Raw genomic sequence first — 24,966 nt, forward strand, 5'->3', positions numbered from 1 at the left:
TCAGGCACCCTTTGGCTTTGGTTTCATCCACTTTTCTTTCGAATACAAGAAGACTCCAGTAAGAGCCACTGCAGTGCCTGCAGTCCAAACCAGTCACAGTTAAATATTAATAGAATATAAGTGCAATTTTTTTTCAATTTGATTAGTGCATATAAAAGCTGATGATCGAGGAAGAATTGTCAATTTGCCATGTTTTAACAATTGGTTGATGAACAATTTTACCAAGGGAATTGATGGGTGAAACAGGGGTTTGAAAGAAGATAACCGAAGAGACGATGACCACAACTCTCTTAACACAATTTCCTACGGAGTGTGTAACGGGGGATACCATCTGCAGTATCATATAAGAGACCTGCAAAACCGAAAACATGGCAATTCAACTTCGATTAGACGACTAGAAATTAGGCATTCCCTTCTGCTATAGTTACTATTGGTACTCAGGAACTGCATAATTTTAGGATAAAGAAGCAAAATACAATAGATATAAACAGGCTCACCTGCTGATAACTGTGGAAACAGAATCCTGCCAGAAGATATCTTATGCATAGCTCCCTAATATTCAAACCTTGGTTTGAATTAATTCAAGAGAAAAAAAAAAAAAAAAAACAGCTTCATGTATATGACATAACGGGCTCTAATTGTTGCTTTAAGACAACATCAGCATTTGCTTTCTAAATGTGCTATAGCTACTTAACAGATTGTAGATATGAAGGAGTGAACTTGACAGCTTCCATTAAAATGGCAGCAGAAACCAATAGGACAAACGAAATTATGGCTATTACAGAGAAGAGATTGATGTTGTCCAAAGTGTCCTGTTTAAAGAGTGAGGATTAGAGCCCAGATGACATAATCAATCAGATAAATTAAAAATCACTTTGTAAAATTAAGAGCATAATTGTCATACTTCTGTCATAAAACAGCGGTGACTCAATGACATTTAAAATGTAAAACCCTTGTAAATTTATGCTTGAATTATATATTTTTTTTACCTCTTTTCTAACCATGAACTTTTTACTGCGCACATTACGCTATTGGTTAGTCACATTGGAAGCCATTGCGCTACAGAAACCAATCCTGTTTCAAAACAACAAGACTTCGTCATGTTTAAGAAACGAGTTTAACTGAACATGGACCATGTTTCTATGGAGGGATAGTTTATCAGACTTTTAAATGAATTGATCATACAATGTTTCTTAGCAATTAAAAGATGCCTCAGTGAATGAGGCTAATTCCACTCCAACTACCGCTGGTATGAGGAAGGACACTATCCAACCACTGTGAAAACGAAATAATTGTGAAAAACTGAGTCAAAGAACTTAAACAAAACATAAAACAAAAATTCTTAAATTTTACATGATTTGTAAATTTATGTCTATAACTTTGCACATTTATAATTACGGCGTGACAAGGTATTGTCATGCTAGGAAATGTTAGGTTACATCAAAATTTTATTAATTAGATCTTATTATCAAAATAAATTATAAAATTTAAAAGTTAACAAAAAATATTTATTAGTTTTGTTTTTAAAATGATATTAATGTTCACATATGTATTTTTAAGACCCTTTAAGTAAATAAATATATATATTTATAGACATCTATTCTCTTAACTTTCTTTTTTCGGTTTTAGCATATGATTGTTGAACCCTAAACTTCTTTTTCTTAAGAAAAAGAACATGGGGGATCAAAAATGAAATTCCCATGCTTTAAATAATGCATGTAAAATTTTTTGTTTAATAGGGTTGGGTGTTTTCGAGTTTCGCCTAAATTTAGTATCTTTTTTTAGCGATTTTAAGTACATAGCTGCTGTATCAGCATGATGCAAATAACTTTTTTTCTCATTGAAGTCTATCTTGAACAAACTATGCCTAATTTTTATATATACAAACACAATAGAAATGTAAACAACTACGACGAGAAGAAGGAAACTGACAGAACTACTATTCGGCGCTCGCAACTCGGAGCTTCAGGATGATGAAATCTCAGTATCCGATGAAAACATTAGATGTAGAAACAAAGTAATTAGGCGCGGAGCAGAGAAAACTTGGGAGGTCTGCTCTCTTCTAGGCTTGAAGTTTGAGTCAGACAAAGCTTAAGTAGTAAAGCGCCTACAGCAATTAGAGTCTCCAATCATTGAAAGGGACGGAGGCCTAGGCTCGGGTTAAGCTCTCGTGACCAGCTTTCTGGGTATGGGTGTTCTCTTTTCTCTCCATGGTTAAAATTATCTCTTGGAATGTTAGGGGCTTAGGAAGCAGAATAAAGAAAAAGGCTGTGAAGAAATTAATTTCCAAAAAGAACCTGTCAATGATATTTCTGCAAGAAACAAAACTCAGCACAACCGATTCCAGGATTTTGAAATATCTATGGAGCAGAGATGCTTTTAAAGGAGAATGGGTAGGTTCAAATGGTAGATCTGGAGGTTTGATTTCCCTGTGGTCAGAACAATTCTTCACTGTCGAAAGCTCCTCCATCAACCACAGATTCATACTCCTCCAAGGTACTATCAGTGCTTTAAATATCCCCTGTATCTTTGTTAACATTTATGCTCCTAATGACCCAGCTGAGAGGAACAACCTAAGGAATGAATTGATTGATGTTAAAAACTTGCTTAACCCTTCTAATTTGTGGTGTATTGGAGGTGACTTCAACATTATCAAATGTCTAGAGGAAAAAAGGGGTATTTCATACGACCTTGCTTCTATGTCTTCCTTTGTCAACTTCATCAACTCTATGGACCTTGTTGATCTCCCATTAAATGGCGGCCTGTTCACTTGGTCTGACAACAAAGAAGTCCCAACTATGTGCAGACTAGATCGTTTTTTGCTCAGTAGTGAACTCCTCACCAAATTCCCCACACTCCATCAAAACTTGTTTCCCAAATCTCTGTCTGATCACAACCCATTCTGCTTATCGGTTGAGGACAAGAACTGGGGCCTTAAGTCAGTTAGGCTTTTCTCGCATTGGATGGACGATGCTCAGTTTCTTGAAATGATCAATAGTTCTTGGCAAGCAACCACAGACTCTTCCAAGGCTCCTGGAATTTTCAACCGCTTAAAAACCCTCAAACTTATTGTTAAAAATTGGCAGCAGGATCATGCCAATAAAGACGCCCAAAGAATTAGTCAAGTGGAGGTAGATATAGATGAGTTGGAGAAAAAGGATGAAGCATGTAGGCTCTCCAATAAACAGCGTTCCACACTGGCCAACCTGAGGAATGAATTGTGGTACCCCTATAAAATGGAGAAGCGCTCGTGGTTCAAAAAATCCAGATCACAATGGATCAAATTTGGTGATCGTAACACCAAGTACTTCCATCTGATCGCATCCAACAGAAGGCACACCAACAGAATTGACAAGCTCTTGATCAATAGGAAGGAAATTTGTGAACCAAAGGATATTCATTCAGTAGTGATCAATTACTTCAGCAAGCTGTATAGCTTCAACGATCCAATCAAACTCAAGAGTTTTGATTGTCCCTTTAAGACAATTATTGAAGACCAAGGCTCCGTTCTGGAAGCACCATTCTCCGAGGATGAAATCTGGGCAGCAGTTCAAGATTGTGATGGCAATAAGGCCCCAGGTCCAGACGGCTTTAACTTGGACTTCTTTAAGACATTCTGGCCTCTGCTAAAGGGAGAAGTTATGAAGTTTATGAACAACTTTTATTCCCCTGGCACCTTCAACAAAAATATGAATTCCTCGTTCATCACCTAGTACCGAAACGCAAAGGGCTGTCAACTCTCTCTGACTTTACACCAATCAGTCTAGTGGGGAGTGTTTACAAAATTCTTGCAAAAGTCCTTGCCAACAGGTTGAAAAAGGTAATGAGTTCAGTGATAGGAGTTAACCAGTTTGCTTTTATTAAGGGCAGACAAATCTTGAATTGCTCACAAATTGCCAACGAAGTGGTCGACACTCGACACAATGAGAAAAAACGGAACCGGTGGCCTCATCTTCAAGGTTGACTTCGAAAAAGCCTTCGACAGTGTAGATTGGAGCTTTCTGGACATAATCATGACTTGTATGGGGTTTAGTTCTAAATGGCGAGGATGGATGTTCAAATGTCTATCAACAGCCTCCATCTCGGTGTTGTTGTCCATCTCCTTTCCTTTTTAATTAGGCTGCTGAATCCTTTAGTACCCTTTCTAGGAAAGATACTTCGATGGGTCTCTTTCAAGGTGTTGATGTTGGAAGCAACCCCCTTAAGATAACACATCTTCAATTTGCAGACGATACAATTTTGTTCTGTAAACCCAACCTCGAACAGCTTTGAACATCAAAAGAATTCTGAAAGGCTTCCAAATTATATCGTGACTAAAGATTAACTTTTCTAAAAGCTGTTTAATAGGGGTTAATGTTGACAATCATATCTTAATGAGACGGGCCAGTTCTATCAAATGCAGGGCAGATCAAATCCCCACAACATATTTGGGACTTCCGTTGGGAGCTAGCCCCAACTCTCTTTCAACTTCGCAACCGGTCATTGATAAGGTGAGAAACAAACTCTCTTCTTGGAAAACTAAGTTTTTTTCTATTGCAGGCAGAGTCACCCTAATTAAATCAGTTCTTACTAGCCTCCCAATTTATTTCCTGTCCCTATGTCAAATCCTTACCAGTGTCAAGACAGAAATTGATAAAATCCAAAGAAACTTTCTTTGGTCTGGTGCCCAGGGCAACAACAAAACACATTGGGTAAATTGGGACATAGTTTGCAAAGGGAAAAACTTTGGAGACCTAGGTATATGTGATCTCAAACTCAAAAATAGGGGTCTGCTAAACAAATGGATCTAGCGTTACGCCAATAAACAGGATTGTCTCTGGAGGAGAGTTATCTCTGTGAAAACCGGGTCTGATCCTACAAACCTGCTACCCCCAGCTTCACCTAAGGCTTCACTAGTCTGCTCCCATATTAAAAAACTGTTAAACCCCTTTAATCAATTCCATTCAGTGATTTCTACAAATATTGGGTTCTCGCTTGGCCGATGTACTAGCATCAAATTCTGGTCAGATGAATGGATTGAAGGCATAACTTTTTCAGTCCACTTCCCTCGAATCTATGCCCTTGCTGTCAACAAAAATAGTTATATTGCGGAGTATGGAATCTGGGTTAACAATCATTGACTGTGGAACATTGGCCTCCGTAGAAGATTATTCGATTGGGAACTATTGCAATGGGACAGCTTCTTCTCACTAATTATCTGTTACATACCACATGCTACTAATCCAGACAAAGTCATTTGGAAGGCCTCCACATCTGGAACTTACTCATCGAAAACCTTCTGCAACTATTTCTACAATAGGACACCCCACTCAAACAACATATGGAAAGCGGTTTGGTCTGGAATTGCTCCCTCCAACGTTGAAGTTTTTTGTTGGCAGATTATCAACGGCAAGGTGGCAGTCAAAACTGAGCTTCTAAAAAGAGGCTTATAGAATTCAACTCAGCTTTTTGTCCATTCTGCAAAACTGAAGCTGAATCTGTTAATCACCTAATGTTTAGCTGCCAATTCCTGTGGAAAGTTTGGATGGCATATAGTGAAGTATGGGAAGTCTCTTGGGCCATCCCAGGAGATCCATCCTCTTTCCTTAATTCTTGGCAAAATCTTCTCCATCCTAAGCAAAACAACAGAATCTGAGGAATGTTTTTCTTTGTGATCCTTTGGTCTATTTAGCTACAACGAAACGAGATCATCTTCCAAGGTAGAGAACCTGACTTTACACAGCTATTTGATATAATAAAAGTGCGCCTCGCAAATTGGAGCAAAGGAAAATGGCCCTCAGTAGTAGCTTCTGTCAATGACTTTCTTCTTAACCCCCAATACATCCGCTTCGCTCCCATTACTTCCAGAGCTAAAATTGCAGTCTCTTGGACATGTCCTAATCCTTGCTTTACGAAGATTAATACTGGTGAGTCCGCTTTTGGTAAACCTGGGCCAGCTGCAGTAGGCGGACTCTTGAGAGACCACCATGGCTCTTTTAAAGGAGTTTTTTTCGAAATTCATTGGTATTGAGGACTTCAACTTTGCTGAATTCATGGCTATCAAAGAAGGTCTTTGTTTTTTCGCTTCTTCAGAATGGGCTATTTCTCACTATTTAGTTGTGGGGAGTGACTCTATTAATGTAGTTCTCTGGGCTAGTGGTAGCTCCGGCGTTCCTTGGCCAATGAAGCACATTGCGAATCACATCGACATGCTTAAAAGTCATCTTAAAGGAGTCTCGTTCAATCACATTCCTCGGGAGGCTAAATCTATTGCTGATGGACTAGCCAAAGCAGGGGTCTTTCGATCACCAGACTTGGTAGCTTGGCTGAAATAATTGTTGCCATTAAAATTGTTGTCAATTGCTCTGTGGAGTTTCCCTTTTAGTTACTCCCGTTTTGTACTTTCGGTCCCATTATCCAATAAATATAGTTTTTCGAAAAAGAAAAAAAAAGAAATGTAAACAAAAAAAAAAAACTTATTCCGAATTCAAGGGTTTTTCTTCAGTGTTGATTCTTGGCACAAAAATATATGGCTTGTTGTTTTTGCAGAAGGATTCATGGAGTGAAGAAGAAGATAAGATATTGATTCAAGCACATAAAGAAATAGGAAACAAGTGGGCTGAGATAGCCAAGAGACTCCCAGGACGCACTGAGAGCACTATAAAGAAAAGAATCATTGGAATGCAACTAAGCGAAGGCAATGCTCAAGGCGCAAAGGTAAACACTCCAACCCTAAAGGCTCTCGTTTGCAAAACTACATCAAGTCAGTTAGCTCAACGACCTCAACCCGAAAAGACAAAAGGAAAAGGGTGTTGGAAATTACCAATCCTGAGATGAAAACAAACCCACACCTAGTTCAACTCTTAACCTCGGATTTCAACCCAACATATTGGCAAGTTGTAGTTTGTAATGATCAAGCAGCTGATCATCATCAACCCATGAGTTTCTCTTTCGACGCAAATGTTTTTTCTAATTGTAATCAAAGCTGCACTGCTAGCTTGGAAGTTTAATCCCTGTGGTTCTGTTGTTGAAGAGAGCAATGCCATGGATTTTGAGATTCCCCTAGAAATGGATTCCTTGAAAAAGGAGCTGGATTTGCTAGAGATGATCTCTCAAGGAAATCTTTAATCATCAGCTGCTGAAATTTGCAAGAACTTTTTAATTATGGTTTGGATCAAAGTATTTTAGCGAGAATGATAATAAAGGAAAAGACAAGATTAAGTCATTTTCTCGTGACCATCCATAGGGCTAAGTACTTTGCCTGTTAAGGTTAATTTGTGTGTTTTAAAGTCTGTTATTTAAATTTGTAATGTTTCGAATATGCATCCTTAAATATTTTGACGAACTTTCGACTATTTAATTTCTACAAAATTTGTGTTTTATTAAATCTTCTAGTTCTCTCCGTTATTTTTAATTAGGTTATCTAAGTTTAAATTTATAAATAAATAAGTTAATTTGGCTCAAGTCCTAAACAAAATTTTTAATTCGAACTCGATTTGAAATATTATTTAATTAAACTAAGTTAAGCTGAACCTTAAACAAAGAATTTTGATATATATTTATATATATATATATATCAATTAGATTTGAGATAATTCATATATACTTATGTTCAAGCTTGACTTATGGACAATAATTTTAATATATAGGTGATATATCAATCTTGGGCTCATTGCTGATCACTCATGGTCTAATTTAGAGAATAGTGATTAACCAAATTGATGATGACTCATAGTCGTGGGTATCGCTGATGAGTCACAGGGTGGGGTACTTATAATTAGAGTTGTTACAGCAAGGTTGGGATATATCAATGAGTCACACGGTGGGGTATTGCCATATTCTTTAATTTGGTATATCAATATTGGGCTGAGTGCTGATGATTCATGGTCAAGGACAGGCTACTTATAATCAAGTTGTCTAGGTTCATTGAAACATAAATGTATAATTGTGAAATACCAAAATGTCAGTCACAGATAAAGTGGTGACTTCATAAAAAGCTAGATATATTCCCTTTCCCTATATGTTAAAAAGTTAGATTCTTGTATCATAAAATTTATTTTAAGTGATGATTCTCTTTATACTCTATATTTTTTGTTTATTTTATTTATAATTTTTTATAATTAAATTTATCTCTTTATTATACTTATTTAAGTGATTTATTTGTAAAACTTTTATCCTTAGATGATGTTAATTAAATTTTAATTTAAAATCATTAAATTAGTAGATCAATTTTGTCAATTTTATTTGTAATTTTAAAATTTTTTAAATTAAAATTGTCCTTATTACATTAACATGTAATTGATATTTATTTTAATAATTCAAGTAGGACAAAAAAATGTGAAAAAGGTTAACCGTTGCGGTACGTCCTCTTAATATATACTACTTCATTGTTAAAATTCTCTCATATTTTAACAAAGAGAACGTGTGGATAGGTAAAGTGAGAGGAAGATTCGGCCACGATCAGCTTCTAGAAAAAGGCAGGGGGCTCCAATTTTTGTTCTCTCTAGCCAACCCCCCTTTCTGCTATAAATGCACACAAAAATCAAGGGAGAGATTAAGCAAAAGGATATTCAAAACTCACGTAAATAATTCAGCTACTACCAACTGATCCTGGATTCAAAAGCCATACAAAACCAAGCAAAGAAGAGAAGGGTCTTATTCTCAAAGTGGTTTAACTGGCACTGATATCATGAAAAGGTTGGCTATCCCAACCAAGAGTCCTGCATTTCTCCCTCGTTTTCGTGGAGGCCATGCCCTGGAATTGCTGGTTCGGGATGGGAATGGGAAGTGCTGGACTTTTGTTTCCTCCATCCGCAAAAACCGGTTTTTCAACTAAATGTCTGTAGCTAAATGTCTTAACGTTGGTGATAAGGTAACATTTTATGAAGCACAAGAAGCTGAAGATGGAATCAAGATATTTGGCTCCATTTTACCTCATTCTCGCCATCGTATCGAGATTGTGAGAAAACAATGAGTCCCCCCTACGCCTAGAACTGCTCATCATTTAGGATATGCTACAATATCATTCAAAGTAGGGTAATTTGTGATTAAGAATACGGGATTTTATGGCTTTAAATATTTTTCCACTGTAAAAGTCAGTGCTTATCTGTGGGTTTTCTTTCTGATATTTTCTATTTGTATGAAAATTAGTACTGGCTGGTAACAATAATATAATATATACTAAATTCATAGTGGTTAGCTATACCCGTCGACATCTCTCTATTTCCATAAAATATATAATAAAATACCCATTTAATCATACAAATATTTGTTGGGAGAATTCAGTAATTGATTTGTCATTATTTTAATTATTGTTATTTGAAGAATTGAGACCTCGAAACTTTGAGAAAAAGGTTATGCATCAACCAATTAAACCAAATGTTTTGAGCATTATCTTTCATTTTTACTAATTTTGTACCTTCCATCCTATCTAAACATTGGGTCTGTATAACCTACTGTATATTTTTCCTCCATCAACTTATCAATTTTAATGACAAAAGGGCGACACAAAGACCTAGGCTAATGCTCAATGCAATGCAATCCACCTTGTCCTGATTAATTATGAATTAGCCAGGAAGCAGAAGTCGCTGCTTATACACTCCAACTCCAAGGATTGCATTCTTAAGTTGTATCGCTCCATTACTAATGTAATTATACACACACACACACACACACACACTTAAACTTTATCCTCAATCTTCATCATTAAAATAAAAAATTGGTTCCTTGGGAGAATCTGCGGCACAATTTCGTTAAATTAAATCTCACAACTAACACAGAGATTAGTTTTCTTTCCATTACTACCAATCATCCTCAGCACTGATCGGAACCCTTGCATTAATAAAATCGTTGAATGCTATCATCTTTTTTATTGTTTCCTTGTGTGAGATTAAGACATTAAGTCATCCATACTCGGTTTTATGTTCACATTTTGTCAAGACTTTGCTTTGGATCGTTTCACCTTTCAGGAAAACATGAATATAAATAATATCGTTAATCTTGGCTTGGTCATAAGAGACAGAAACCCTTGCTTCAATAAATAGATGGATTGATAGAGAGCCCTGGTTCAATTCAAAGTCAGCAAATACGTTCAGTAATCAGTACCATATATGTCTTCAGTAATGAAGGGAAGAGTCTTTTCAAAGCCCCTAACTCACACTGACATATGCAAAAGATAGGCTATTCCAACGAAGAGTCTAGCCTTCTTACCTCGTTTCTGTGGAGGCAATTCCTTGGAGTTACTAGTTAGGGAGACAATGACTGCAGCCGGACTTTTGTTTGCTCCCTCTGGAAGACGGGCTATGCAAAACCAGTTCTACAAAACGGTTGGCGAGACTTTGTTCGTGCTAAAGGTCTCAATGTTTGTGATAAAATCACGTTTCATCAGCAAAAATCTGACGATGGGATTAAGGTATTTGGTAGTGTTTCCCCTCGTTCATGCTATAGTGTTGACTGTTGAGGTTTAGAGGGCTATCAAGCCCTCCAGGACTAGAGCTGGTGTTGATCATGCTGGCTGATAACCTTCCAATACTCTATGATACTTATATATAAGTTGCAGAAGCTAGTGGCTAATAAAGTAGAGGATTAGAATTGAGATGAAAGGACAATACCATCCAAGTCGATCGAGTCATGGTGGATCTGATGGATCTACAGTTCCAAGCATGACAGTGCTTTTTTTTTTTATTGCATAATACCGCAAAAGAAATATACATACTCTGAAACAACATTTTGTAAATATAGTGTTCATTTGGTTTTAAATCTGTCAGTAGTCCCCTCTATGTGATGGAAATGTTCAGTACAGTCCCTTCTAGTGTCAATGTATATTTAAGTCATGTTCTTTGACTTTTGGCACAATTAATTAAGAAAAATCATTGAATATATACTTGAATTGAGCTGAGTTGACTGAAAAGTTCGTGCACTTGTGCACATATATAAACAATTCTATTCAAATATATTATTCTCCCCACCTATCATATAACAGAAATGTTTACGATTTCCTGAAACTTGCAAACCTCGCCTGTTGAAAGGATATTGGTCTTGGATTTTTCAAGCATCATCCTCAGCTTTAATTTGCTATATATCAATATATAATTACCACTTCCTGGTGTTTACGTACCATAGCTGCCGAGAGAATTAAGAAGGATTTTCTCAAAGGCACTCTCTCGAACTGATACCTTCAAGACGTTGTCTATCTCAATGAAGAGTATGGGTTCCTTTAATTCCTCGTTTCTATATAAGGAAGTCATGCTGTAGAATTTCGGTTGTTGACAATGAGACTGGGTACAGGTGGCCATTTAATTGTTTGCTCCATTCGGAAAAAAAAAAAAAAAAAACAAAAAAGGCCATCCGAGAGCAGCAGTGTCCAAGGGATACTTGGGCCTGATCTGCTACAAGATTGGAATTGGCCATACGGGTTGGACCGGGTCAGTAGCAACACCTTTTCTTCCTCTTTCTTTTTCCTGTTCTTTATTTATTTAAAAAAAAAAAATTCTTTTATAGCAAATCATTTATTTAAAACGTTGAAAGGCTTGATATAAAAGGGAAAAAAATAATAATAACAAATTTATTTCTTTATGTCTTACTTTCTAATTAGTATTGCATTATGTACTAATTTCTATCAACTTGATTTTTTTTTGGCATTGAATTATATAAATCTATAAATATTGTAATATCTATCAACTTCTATAAATCTGTTTAATATTTCATAATTATGTGTTAGCATTAGATTATTTAGGTCTCGATGCAAAAGGCGGGCATTTATTTTAGTTATCCTTTAAAAACTAAAGTGGTGATTTAGATTTCTTAATAATTAGGGCACGTTTGGAAAATTATCCTTCTACTTGAATAAAAAAAAAAAAGAAAATATGAATGTTTTGTTTATTTATTATGTAACTAGTTTTTTTTTGCCCCTTTTTTATTATATTTTTTATAATTTAAAATTTTAATTTATACTAATTTCTATATTATATATAGATAAAAAAAATATTCATAATCACCTATAATTTGTAGTTTAAAATTACAAAATCTGTCTATATACAAATTAATATGAAAGAATCTAAATAAACATTATGAGAGCTTTAAATTATGAAAATAAAATTATATACAAATATCAATGAGAAAGTTAATCTCTTGTTTGCAATTACATATGCTTTTAAAAGTATATATTATTTTAATATAAAAACTAAAATTTACACGTGTGATATATCATGAAAAAAAATTTTATATTTAATTTTGAAATTTACCATATCAAACTTTTATGATGAAAAGAAGAAAAAATTGATTGTGAGAAGAAATAAAAAATATATATTTGATAATTATTTCAAAACAAAAAGTGGACAAACTATTACCTAGTCGTTTTAATATGCACGGCAATATGCGCACTTTTTATTTTGGATTTCAATGAAGTAACACTGGCAAATACATTAAAAATTCCATCAATAGTTAAAGTTGTGAGGGTATACAATTAGGCTCAGGGCAACTTTTAGTAGAGGAGTCCTGTGATGAAGAGAAATAAAAAATATACCTGCGGCGTAAACAACGAGTTTAAGATTATGCATGCTACAGCCTCTCGGGTAATTTTTTTTGTAAAAAGACGGGACTAGATTACTAGTTTTTCTTTATTATATTATTATACACTATTTTACTATTTTTCTAAGAAAATAGTCGTTTTTCTTTTTATAATAGTCGTTTTCATACCACATGAATTCCCTTGATGTTTGTATATCCCACAAATAAATTGCTTAAAGTCAATATTTAATGAGATTCGCTTTTTTGATTGTGATGTTTTTTATTTCCACAAGTAAACAGGATATGTAGCGAATATCTATATCTATATATATATATATATATGAGACTGAGAGAGAAAACTAATTAGTCTGCCAGACCCTGGTCTGAAAGTATATCTCATCAATAGTTTACTGAAGATATGAAGAGAAAGATCTTCTCGAAGCCTCTAAGTCAAACAGATATCGGCAAAAGACTGGCTATCCCCACGGAGAGTCTTGCCTTTTTCCCATGCAGCAGATCTCGTCCCATGGAGTTTCCGGTTAGGGATGAGAGTAGCAGGCGCGAGTGGACGTTTGCTTGTTCCATCCGCAAAACAGGCTTCAAAAAGCCTGTTTTTAAAAAGGAATGGCGAGATTTTGTTGATTTTAATGATCCAAGTGTTGGTGATGTGGTGACCCTTTATGAGCAGGTATCTGAAGATGGAATCATGTTGTTTGGTAAGTTTATTCCTCGTTTACGTTCTTACGCTATTGAGGTTGAGAAAGCTGCAGTCAAGCCATCTGGGACTGATATAGCTTTAGCTGCAACAGCTGAAGCTGCTGGGGGGACTAATATTGATGCCGCCGCCGCTGTTTCTGCACCGAACGATGATGCTGGTGAAGCTGATATAATATAAAGTAGAGGTTGAGATCAGGAAGAGGCGCCAAAATCTATTTGGTTTCTAGTTGTATTGCCATAAGCTAGCAGCCGCCCTTGTAATACGTATATGATATGTAGTCCACGCATGCAATTTCCAGACTGGGATCCCTATGTTATTAATATATATGCTACTAGTAAATAAATAACTATGTTGTACGCATGGAGTGTGTAATAGCAAGTATCTATGTCACTGTCATGGCCTTCGCCTTCATCTCTGTGGTGCCTGTTTTAATCTGTAATACGTACCTTGAACTTCACTTCTGTAGTGCCTGTTTATCGGAAATATGCTACAACTAAACAAATGATTTTATGGAAGGAGTTTACTTTCTTTGAGTCGGTGGGAATAAGTTATGCTTTAAGGAATTTTTACTAATTTCTTTATTATGTGGAAAGAGTTTAATTACTTCGGATTGGGTTTCACTTTCTTTGGATCTTTGAGAATAAAGTGTTTTATGGCTTGACTTTGTACAATTATACGATCACAACATGGAATAATTCATAGCGACCCAATGATTTTGTACTCAATTCTTGAGATTAATGCTAATGTAATCTTCATATAATTGCAATCACCAGCTGCATCAAGAAAATGCACCCTGCAGAATGTCTTTCATCAAATTGGCAATCAAGGGAAGAGAATAAAAGAGAAGGTAACAGAAATAAGAATGACAAATCTATACTCACAATTAAGCATTTGCATTTTTGCTAACCCAAATTTTATTAACTGGTCTGGATACATGAAGAGTACAAAGAAAGACCAGTTATAGCCACACAGGTAAGAAGAAACAGAAAAAGCAGTCAAAACCGACCTACATGGTAGAGGGTCAGGGCCTGATTACCACCAAGCCAAATACATATCAACTCTAACACACCTGCTTAATTTATCTAAACTACAAAGTTCTTTCTAGGAAAGTGCATCAGTTAATAAAGTCAATGAAACAAGTTTGCCATTCTTGACATTACTTAGTTTGACTGTCCTAACCAGCTTGGCCATATTAAGACGAACAATAGAATAGATTTTGCTATGATTAATAATGAAAAATTGATACTAAAATTTTTTAATTTTATAAATGAAATTAAAATAATGATATTTATGATTTATACATTTAAAATAATTAATAACAAAAACATGTTTTATTATCTTTATTTTGTTTATGAAGTTAAAAAATTATACCATCAATATATCAAATAATTTTTTGTTAAAAATAATTTGAAAGCGAAGCCTTGTTGTTATCATATATGTAATTAATATATTTTATAAAAAAATACAAATTTATTGAAAAAAAGAAATCCAAATTAATCAATAAACGAAATATATTTATACATTTCTACTTAAGTAAAAACTCAATGCGTCGAAATTAAAAATGTATATATTGTCAAACGCTTACAACAAAAGATATATAAATACAGCCACACAACTGGAGAAAGCTGAATAAAAAAACAATTTATATCTAGTCATGTCCACAAAGAATAGAGAAAAAGCTTTCATTGCCGGTCAGAATAGCAGTTGGAGCTTTGCTTTCCGAAAAAAACTGACAAGGACACGGTGGGACCCCGTGAAAATGATGCATAGGTGGAATTATCAAATACAGCATTAAAGCATTAAACAGCCGATAGAAAACTCATATAACGGCCCCTGGAATCTGGATTTCAAGGGAAAAAGCAGCTTGTGGGGGATAGATAGGCCATACAGAAGAATGAGTTGCATTTAAATTTAGTCTTGTAAAAACAGATTTAATAATTTAAAATATGATATAATATAAAAATAATATAAATAATAAATTTTTAAAATTTAAATTTTAAAAAATTATATATATTTAATATAATTAAAAAATTATATTTTATATTTTTATATTAAAATAAATTATAACACATAATTTTTATATAAAATATAATATAAATATAATATTTTATATGATACGTTAACATAAATTAATAAGTCTAAATAAAAGTAGATAAAAAACCTTGGGATACTGGAGACAAAATTTTCATGGTGGCTTCCTTTTTTAATGTTTATTTATTCGCTTTCTTGTTTTGGAGTGATTTAAGATGGACTAGTCTGATTTTAGACTTTAATGAATGGATGTAATCTTTGGTTATTTTAATATTTTTCACACATTTTCATTCCAAGATGTAAGTTGATGTTTAGTATGTGTATGTAAGAAATATTCCAAGATGGGTAACCTAGTTTTCGTATTTTGCACTTTTTTGGAAGCATCATTGGGTCTTAATTTGCTAGATTTCATCTATTATTGTCACGATATTTGTACGGGGAGATTCTATTTGGTTGGTTGAATCAATTAAGTATTATTCTTACTGCGATAATTTTTTTTTTTTTTTTTGTTTTTAACAAAAGCAATGATGACATACGGAAAGTTTAATATGTGAAAATTTCGGGATTGATTGAATGAAGAAATTTTGAACTATTACAAGCATTTATATATTAATAATATATTAAATATAAATTTATAATAAATTAAGTTAAAATTAAAATTAAAACATTTTATGAAAATACAAAATAAATAAAAATGGTTAAGAAAAGAATTATCCATACACAGAGTTTTCTTATATTGCTTTAATTTATAAATAACAAAAATTATCATAATTATATTTGACTTAAAATACGTACTTTATAATTTGATAAAATTCTTTGGATTTTTTAGATACATGATTTAGTGATGTGATAATTCTTGACCAATCTTAAGTTTATGATATTTTTTATTGTCAATTAGAGACTCATGTATATTTAATTCATGTTTTGTGACTTTTGGTACAATTAAGAGAAATCATTAAATATATAATTGAGTTGTGCTGAGTTGCATGAAAAGTTGGTGCACTTGTACTCATATCTAAACCATTCTATTCAAATAAATTATTCGCCCCACCCACCCCATACCAGAAATGTTTAAGACTTCCTGGAAATTGCAAACCTCGCCTGTTGAAATGGATATTGGTCTTGGATTTTTTTCTCCTTTGGGAAAAAAGGCCATCCGAAACCAGCAGTGTCCAAGGGCTGGCAAGCTTTTGCTCAGCCGAAGGCCTTATACCTGCACGACACAAGGTCACCTTCTGAAGGTGGAATCAGGATGTTTGGTTCTATATTTTTCCCACGTTCATGCTAAAGTATTGACATTGAGAGAGCATCCAAACTTGGAAAAATATGAAGCTTGGAGATTAAATTTATTTTGACAAAAAAAATTAAAAATGACTTTAATTATTACAAACTTTTTGTTTCACATTACTAATGATTTTGATGGAAAGACTTAAAAGTGATAAAAGGTTGACATTTAGTAAACCTCTAGACTTCTTTTTCCTTTGTGTTAAAAAGTTAGATTCTTGTTTCTTATACCTTAAAATTTGTTTTAAGTGATGATTAAAGAAAATTATAGTCAAGTACCAAAATATAAGCCAAATCTAGTGATTTATAACCCATGTCAATGCTATTTTTAGAAGGATAATTTTTGTGTCCGATTTGGTTAGTAAATATATAATATGAGATTTTAATTAATTTTATACTATATATTTTTTGTTTATTTTAATGTATATTTTTTTATAACTAAATTTATCTCTTTATTATACTTATTTAAGTGATTTATTTGTAAAATTTTTATCCTCAAATGATGTTACTAATTAAATTTTAATTTAAAATCATTAGATTAATAAATAGATTTTGTCAATTTTATTTGTAATTTAAAAAATTTTAAAAATTAAAATGATCTTTGTTACGTTAACTTGTAATTGATAGTTATTTCAATAATTCCAGTAGTACACAAAATCATTGACCGAATAAAAAATAATTTATATCTGGTCGTGTCCACAAAGAAAGGACAACGCGCTTCCAATGATTTAAAAGCTTGAAAAGAACAAGAAGGCGTGGAAGATGTATAACTTAACGACCCGCTAACAGCCCCGTAGCCAACACTGGTAAGCACTCTAGAATCTGTATTCCTAGGAAAAAAATAGCTACTCTCAACCTAGAGCAGTGCAAATACAGTCCATTCGATCACAATTTATCAGACGGTTCTACAGTGATGATTGGGCGTGAGGCCCCATGGGCGTTGATGTTTCGTTAGTGGCATAGATGATTGTGATGTTTATATCCACTTAAACAAACATCCAGTTAACGCTTTTTCTTAACTAACACTGACGAGAGAAAAAGCATAAATAGAGAGAGACAACCCTAGACCCTGAAAACTAGATCTTATCAAATTCACTGAAGATATGAAGAGAAAGATCCTCTCAAAGCCTCTGAGTCCAACTGATCTCAGCAAAAGATTGGCTCTCCCAACGAGAGTCTTCCCTTCTTCCCAAGTAGCAGATCTCGTCCAATGGAGTTTCCAGTTGAGGATGAGAGTAGTGGGCGAGTGTGGACGTTTGCTAGCTCCATCCGCAAAACAGGCTTCAAAAAGCCTGTTTTGCAAAAGGAATGGCTACGTTTTGTTGATTTTCATGATCTAAGCGTTGGTGATGTGGTGACTATTTATGACCACGTATCTGAAGATGGAATCATGTTGTTTGGTAAGTTTATTCCTCGTTCACGTTCTTACGCTATTGAGGTTGAGAAAGCTGCAGTCGAGCCATCTGGGAGTGATATGGTTTTAGCTGCAACTGTTGAGGCTGCTGGGGCTGCTGCAACTGATGAAGCAGCTGGGATTGCTGCAGCTGTTGCTGCACCCAATGATGATGCTGGTGAAGCTGATGCTATGTAAAATAGAGGTCGAGAGGAAGAGAGGCCAAATATGTAGTCCATGCATGCAATTTCCAGAATAAATATGCAACTAGGTAACTATGTTGTACTTATAGAGTGTGTAATAGCAAGTATCTAACTATCTATGTCACTGTCATGGCCTCCGCCTTCACCTCTGTATTGCCTCTTTTAATCTGTAAGACGTACCTTGATCTTCACTTCTGTAATGCCTGTTTATTAGCTGAAATATGCTACAACCAAATAAATGATTATACGGAAGGAGTTTTCTTTCTTTGAGTCGGTGCGAATAAGTTATGCTTTGAGGAAAAATTTACTAATTTCTTTAATATGGGGAAGGAGTTTAATTACTTCAGATTGGGTTTCACTTTCTTTCGATCTTTGAGATTGAAGTGTCTTATGCTTGAATGGCTCACATCCATTCCATAAAAAATTGCGTCAAAACTGACAAAGGGTTTGGGAGAAAGATAAAGTTTAAAGTTCTCGATTAATAATTGCAGTAGCTTTATATTATCTGTTAATGCCCTATGATATACAAGTGCCAATCTAGTGGTTGGGGGTTTTTTCTTGCTCAAGTATTATCTGCTTTGCAGAACTTGGAGGTCTTGAATCTGAGTAAAAAAGAGCTTGTTGGATATTTGATGGGGCATGCCTTTTGTCTTTCGAAAGACCTGAGATGCTGTATCTAAATTGGAAAGTTTTGGTTTTTGAATGGGCTTGTAACAGATGCACGTTTTCTTCCCATTGAGTTGGTCAAGCAAATGCTTATTGGTTTACAGATTATTACAAGTTTATCTTGCTGAGAGTTATACTGTAGTTCTACTTTAATCAAAGGTCTTTCGATGTATGGTGGTGCAGATTATGATCATGTGATTCTTAGGGTGAGGTGTTGTTAACTTCTTAGGTATTTTGTTCTTTATCCTTTAGATGCTGGTTTGCCAGTTTGGTTTGTAGTTGCATAGAACTTTGTTCTTTGCTATATTAGCTTTTCCTAATCTTGTAATCTTTTGGTTAATTAATATCCAAACAGAAACAAGTTTGTCATTTGATGTCATTACTTAGTTTGACTGCCCTATCCAACTTGGCCATTAAGACGAGCAGTAGAATAGATTTTGGCCGTATGATTAATAGTAATTTGAAAGCGAACCCTTGTGACACTGAGACCTCAACTGAAAATAATGCATGCGTACACGGACTTATCAAACATACATGCCTTAAGGAATTAAACAGCCGATCATAAGAGCCTGTGGAATCTAGGTTACAAGGGAAAAAGCAACTAATTAACGATTGGATGAGAGGTAGGTGAGAAACTTTTTGAGACAAAGACTTCATTATATTAATAGGGCATTAAATATAAATTCATAAGAGATTAAATTAAAATTAAAATTTAAAACATTTTATGGAAATAAATAATAATATAATATGAAAAAATGATTAAGATAAAATTATCTACACACAAATTTTTCTTGTATAGCTTTACTTTATGAATAACAAGAATTGACATAATTATATTTAACTTACAACACGTATCTTAAAATTTATTAAAATTTCTTGAATTTTCAATATACATGATTTGATGACGTGATAATTTCTAATTAATCTTAAGTTTGTGATATTGTTTAGCGTCAATTAGAGACTCATATATATTTAATTCATGTTCTGTGACTTTTGGTACAACTAAGAAAAATCATTGAATCAAAAAAAAAAAATCATTGAATATATAATTGAATTGTGCTAAGTTGCATGAAAAGTTCGTGCACTTTGTGCATTTGTTTTTATTTTCAAAAAAAAATTTTGAATCTCTTTTTCTCAAATTAAAAAAATAAGGAAATTAATTTAGTCATCGGATTTTTAAAATTTGTTGTCATATTTATGTTGATTATGCATTGTTATTACTGCAAATCATTTTATTCATAATGACGTAAAAATTAGAATACTATGATACTACAAGAATAAAGAATATTATAAAATTGTAGTAATGTAACATAATTATTTCTTGCTATATTCTATCCAATATTATTTGCCCCAAGAAAATATTGTTATCTCTTTTTTTTCTCTTATGAAATTTGAAATTTTTTATTCACCCATCACTGTCAATGCAAGTAGAAAGTTCCAGAAAAAGGTTCTACAATCAGACTTCCGTATAAAGACAAACATGGAATTGCCAACAATGAGTAGTTTAATGTTCGGACAGCATCCGCCCTCGGTGATCACGTATTTATCATAACCACAGTTGCCGTCAGAACATTCTCTCTGCGCGTGCAAAACACTTTCCAATATTCTCTAAAACGTATTTTTATAATGTCAAAATTATATTAAGTATTTGTATTTATATTATATTTTATAAAAAAATTACATCACGTTGACATTAATATAAAATATATATTTTTTATTTTATTAAATTAAATATAATAATTATTAAAATTTTAAATAATATTAATTTTATATTATATATTTGTATCATATTTATATCATGATATTATAATTTAAATTATCAATAGCTAAAACACAAAGCGCGGTCTTCACGTTCCTTACAATTACGTGAAATTGAACCTAAAGCTCTAAAACAGTGCACCGTAATATTAAAAAAAAAAAAAAAAGAAGAAGAAGAAGAAGAAAGATAGAAAGAATCGTAAGCAAGTCGATCAAATAGGGTATCTGATCAAATCCAAAAAGCCCAAACAGAATTTTGTAACAGAAAATCAGGGGAAAATTTGTTGAAAATGCAAGGGGGTTCTGCCAAAAGCTCTATACCTGCGGGACAGAAGGTGACGTTCTATCATCATATATCTGAAGGTCGGGTCAGGGTGTTAGGTACTATATTTTTCCCATGTTCATGCTACATATTGACATTGACAGAGCATCCAAACTTGGAAGAATATGAAGCATGGAAATTAAATTTATTTTGACCAAAAAAAAATCATTAAAAATTACTTTAATTATTACAAAATTTTTGTTCACTTAATGATTTTGTTGGAAAGACTTCACAGTGATAGAAGGATGAAATTTGGTAAACCTTACATCAAACAAATTAATGGTTAAAAAAAAGAAAGATAATAAGATAATTTTGGAAGGACTTGACCAAATGTAAAACATATTTCACAGGGGCATGCTACTTAGTGGCTTGGTTTCCAATATAGCTGGGAGCCACATTAAAATGACCTGCCTTTGGAATAATTTTAAGATTAGATAGAGATTAAAAGGTGGCCAATTCACATTTGGTTTTTGTAGAGAGGTTTTCTTTTCATTTCGATTTTTTTAAAGGGTGCAATAAGAATTTGTTTTTTTTTTCTTTGTTTTACAAAAGCTATGATCTCGATAGAGTAAAAAATTGCGAGTACAAGATTTAAATCTAAAACTTACTAAATATCATTTTTAAAGATAACTGTATGATTAACATAATTAAAACTTTAATTCAAATAGTTAATTTTATGATTACTTTTGTCGGTGAAAAAACTTGACATTTAACTTATTGGAGTTAAAGTTTCTTTTTGAATGATTAGATACAGACTACAATTTGTTTTTCTTTTCATCAAAACTTAATACAAACTCAGGCAGCCTTTGGCTTTGGCTTCATTCGCTTTGCTTTGGAATACAAGAAGACTCCAGTAAGAGCCACTGCAGTCCAAACCAGTCATATTTTAATATAAATAGAATACAAGTGCAATTTTATGACAATTTAATTAGTGCATGTAAAAGCTGATGATCAAGGAAGAATTGTCAATTTGCCATGTTTTAACAATTGGTTGATGATCAATTTTACCAAGGGAATTAATGGGTGAAACAGGCGTCTGTAAGAAGATAACTGAAGAAACGATGACCACAACTCTCTTAACACAATTTCCTACAGTGTGTAACTGGGGATACCATCTGCAAGTATCATCTGTGAGACCTGCAAAACAGAAAACATAGCATTTCAACTTTGATTAGAGGACTAGAAATTAGGCATTCCCTACTGCTATATTTACTATGATTACTCAGGAACTGCATAATTTTAGGATAAAGAAGCAAATTACAATAGATACAAACAGGCTTACCTGCTGATAACTGTGGAAACAGAATCCTGCCAGAAGAGATCTTATGCATAGCTCTCCAACATTCAAACCTTGGTTTGAATTGATTCAAGGGAAAATGAAAAACAGCTTCATGTTTATGACATAACAAGCTCTAATTGTTGCTTTGAGACAACATCAGCATTTGCTTTCTAAATGTGCTATAGCTACTTACAGCAGATTGTAGAAATGAAGGAGTGAACTTGACACCTTCCATTAAAATGGCAGCAGGAACCAATAGGATAAATGAAATTATGGTTAGTACAGAGAAGAGATTGATATTGTCCAAAGTGTCCTGCTTAGAAAAGTGAGGATTAGAGCCCAGATGACATAATCAATCAGATAAATTAGAAATCACTTTGTAAAATCAAGAGCATAATTGTCATACTTCTGTCATAAAACAATGGAGACTCAATGACATTTAAAATGTAAAACCATTGTCTATTTATGCTTGAATTATATGTTTTTTTACCTATTTTCTAACCATGAACTTTTTACCGAGCAAATTACACAATTGGTTAGTCACATTGGAAGCCATTGCGCTACAGAAACCAATCCTGTTCAGAACAACAAGACTTAGTCAAGTTTAAGAAACGAGTTTAACTGAACATAGACCACGCTTCTGTAAAGGGATAGCGTATCAAACTTTTAAATGAGTTGATCAGACAAGGGTTCTTACCAATTAAAAGATGCCTGAGTGAATGAGGCTAATGCCACTCCACACACAACTGGTATGAGGGAGGACACTATCCAGAAAGTAGGCCACTTTGAAAATGAAATAATTGTGAAAAACTGAGTGAAAGGACTGAAACAAAACATAAAACAAAAATTCTTAAATATGACATGATTTGTAAATTTGTGTCTATAACTTTGCACAGTTACTCAACTGGGGTCTTGAGCACATTAATCAAAGAATTTTGTTTGACAAGTCAATCTCCTCATTTCTGTGAAAGCTTCTGATGGAAGGAGAACAGAATTGAACGCTTAAGCATTAAGAATAAATATTCTAATTTCAAGCAGTATTTATATCAATACTCTTACCTCTACAAGAAATAGAACTGAAAAATAAGACAGTGAAGAAGGGCTCCATTGATTTAATTGTGTAAGTGAGTGATACATTAACTTTACCAAGACTAACATTAGTCAAAAGGTTGCCAAGAGTGTGAGCAACAGCCAATGGAATGATTGCTGCAACCTGAAAACTGGTTTGTAAAATACTGTTTGCAGAACAGAAATATAGATATGTGATGAAAATTACAAAAGTACCTGTGAACGAGTACACTTTGGTCGATGGTAGAGATTAGATGCCCACATTGTAAGTATTATCAAAGTCCCACAGCCAAATTGGAAGGCTGTAACTGTTGCTGGAAATGTATAGACCTTAGGAACCTTCAGCAGAAAAAAGAATGTACTGGAATTATACTTAAAATATATCAGCCTTAATGTGAATGGTATATCGAAACTAACAATAGCAATGTGAGAAAATTTATCACAGAACTCAAGATTTTCTCGGTGCTTTGAATTGCATTTCTCTAAGACACTGCTGACTTAATTGTGAGCGAATATATTTAAGGGATGACCCTCACGAATTCAGAAATGACCCTAGAGCTATAGTGAAAATAAGAAATTGTGAATAAAAAAAAGATATAAAACCAGCTTGTTGAAAATGTTGAAGTAGATGTTCAGAAAATACCAAATTGCAAACATGGCTTCAAGCTGCAAGGTCCTAGCCAAACCACTGGAGTCCTTTGTGTCATCTATGTTTTCAGGAACTGATGTTGCTCTGACCTTAAAACTATCACATCTATTATCTGAAATGAGGAATGACTGAAAGATTAGAGCATTGAAGCCTGAACAAGAAGACAGATAAGAAGGTTCTTGATATGAATGTCCATGTCTGGAACTGAGATCTAATGGCTTTAAAGAAGATGGGTTTGATACCGAACTGTATCTGGGGTTGTGGTTTTTAGTTGGAGGTTTAAACAATGGAGTTGAAGGAGAAAGAACGAGCGCAGTGCTATGCATTTTGTATGTTACAAGAAGAAGGCAAGGTCATAGACGTTGGGGTTTTAAACCTACATGAATACAAAAACGTGGGGCATGAAAGGACAAGGCATTTAGTTTTGCGCTCGGCATTTAGCTTCATCAGTCTTGCGGTTCACATTCTTGAAGTCCGAACTGTGAAGTCACTAACAAAAATGGTGTTTAAGATGATAAAAACATTGGACACAAAGGTCAAAAGGGCTGAGGGGATAGTGATGAACAGTTTATTTTCAAGTTGAAACTTGCAAATCATACATTCTATAATCTTTACCACAAATTCAAGTAGAAGTGCATTTTTAACGCTTGATTATCCATACTAATATATGAAGTCAGCAGTTCAGTTTCCAACAAATTGATTTCTTGTTATGGGTAATGTCAAACTATGGACAAAAACCAAACAGATCAATTAGTCCAAAGTTCTGCAAACTTCATTTGGTGGTGATTAGCTAGAGCTGGAAATGCATGGATAGCATGAGTTCACTAGTATGTGTACTAAAGACGCTAAGACAAAGATGTGACAATCAGGGCTTCTTTTCAAAAGGGAAATCCAAACCACGGACCTCATAGTTTGCCAACTAGATAATCCCCTACAATCCATTTCCAGGATATTTTTCAGCCATTCTAGGAATCCAATCGAAAGATTCCATGGTAGATATGAAGTGTAACAGTACATTTTGCCATGAGACCATAAAAACTGCAAATAGAAGACTTTTGGATGTGAAATTTTAATTTCTAATGAGACAATAGGATCAGAAATGCATTTGT

General features: G+C 33.8%; 1 pseudogene across 1 annotated transcript; it reads right to left on the reverse strand.

Annotated features, from left to right (window-relative positions):
- Positions 1–24,958, reverse strand: LOC111291971 (phosphoenolpyruvate/phosphate translocator 2, chloroplastic-like; annotated as a pseudogene). The gene is made up of 10 exons (XR_016345903.1): positions 23,812–24,958; positions 23,425–23,547; positions 23,200–23,353; positions 22,838–22,923; positions 22,631–22,715; positions 22,334–22,453; position 19,254; positions 498–565; positions 223–352; positions 1–77 (listed from the first exon to the last, which is right to left on the reverse strand). The product of XR_016345903.1 is annotated as a phosphoenolpyruvate/phosphate translocator 2, chloroplastic-like (transcript).
- Between the last annotated feature and the right edge of the window lie 8 nt (positions 24,959–24,966).

The sequence above is a fragment of the Durio zibethinus genome, chromosome 10 (assembly GCF_047325235.1).
Source record: "Durio zibethinus cultivar Kanyao isolate XHJ-2024 chromosome 10, ASM4732523v1, whole genome shotgun sequence".
In the NCBI taxonomy this organism is placed as follows: Eukaryota; Viridiplantae; Streptophyta; class Magnoliopsida; order Malvales; family Malvaceae; genus Durio; species Durio zibethinus.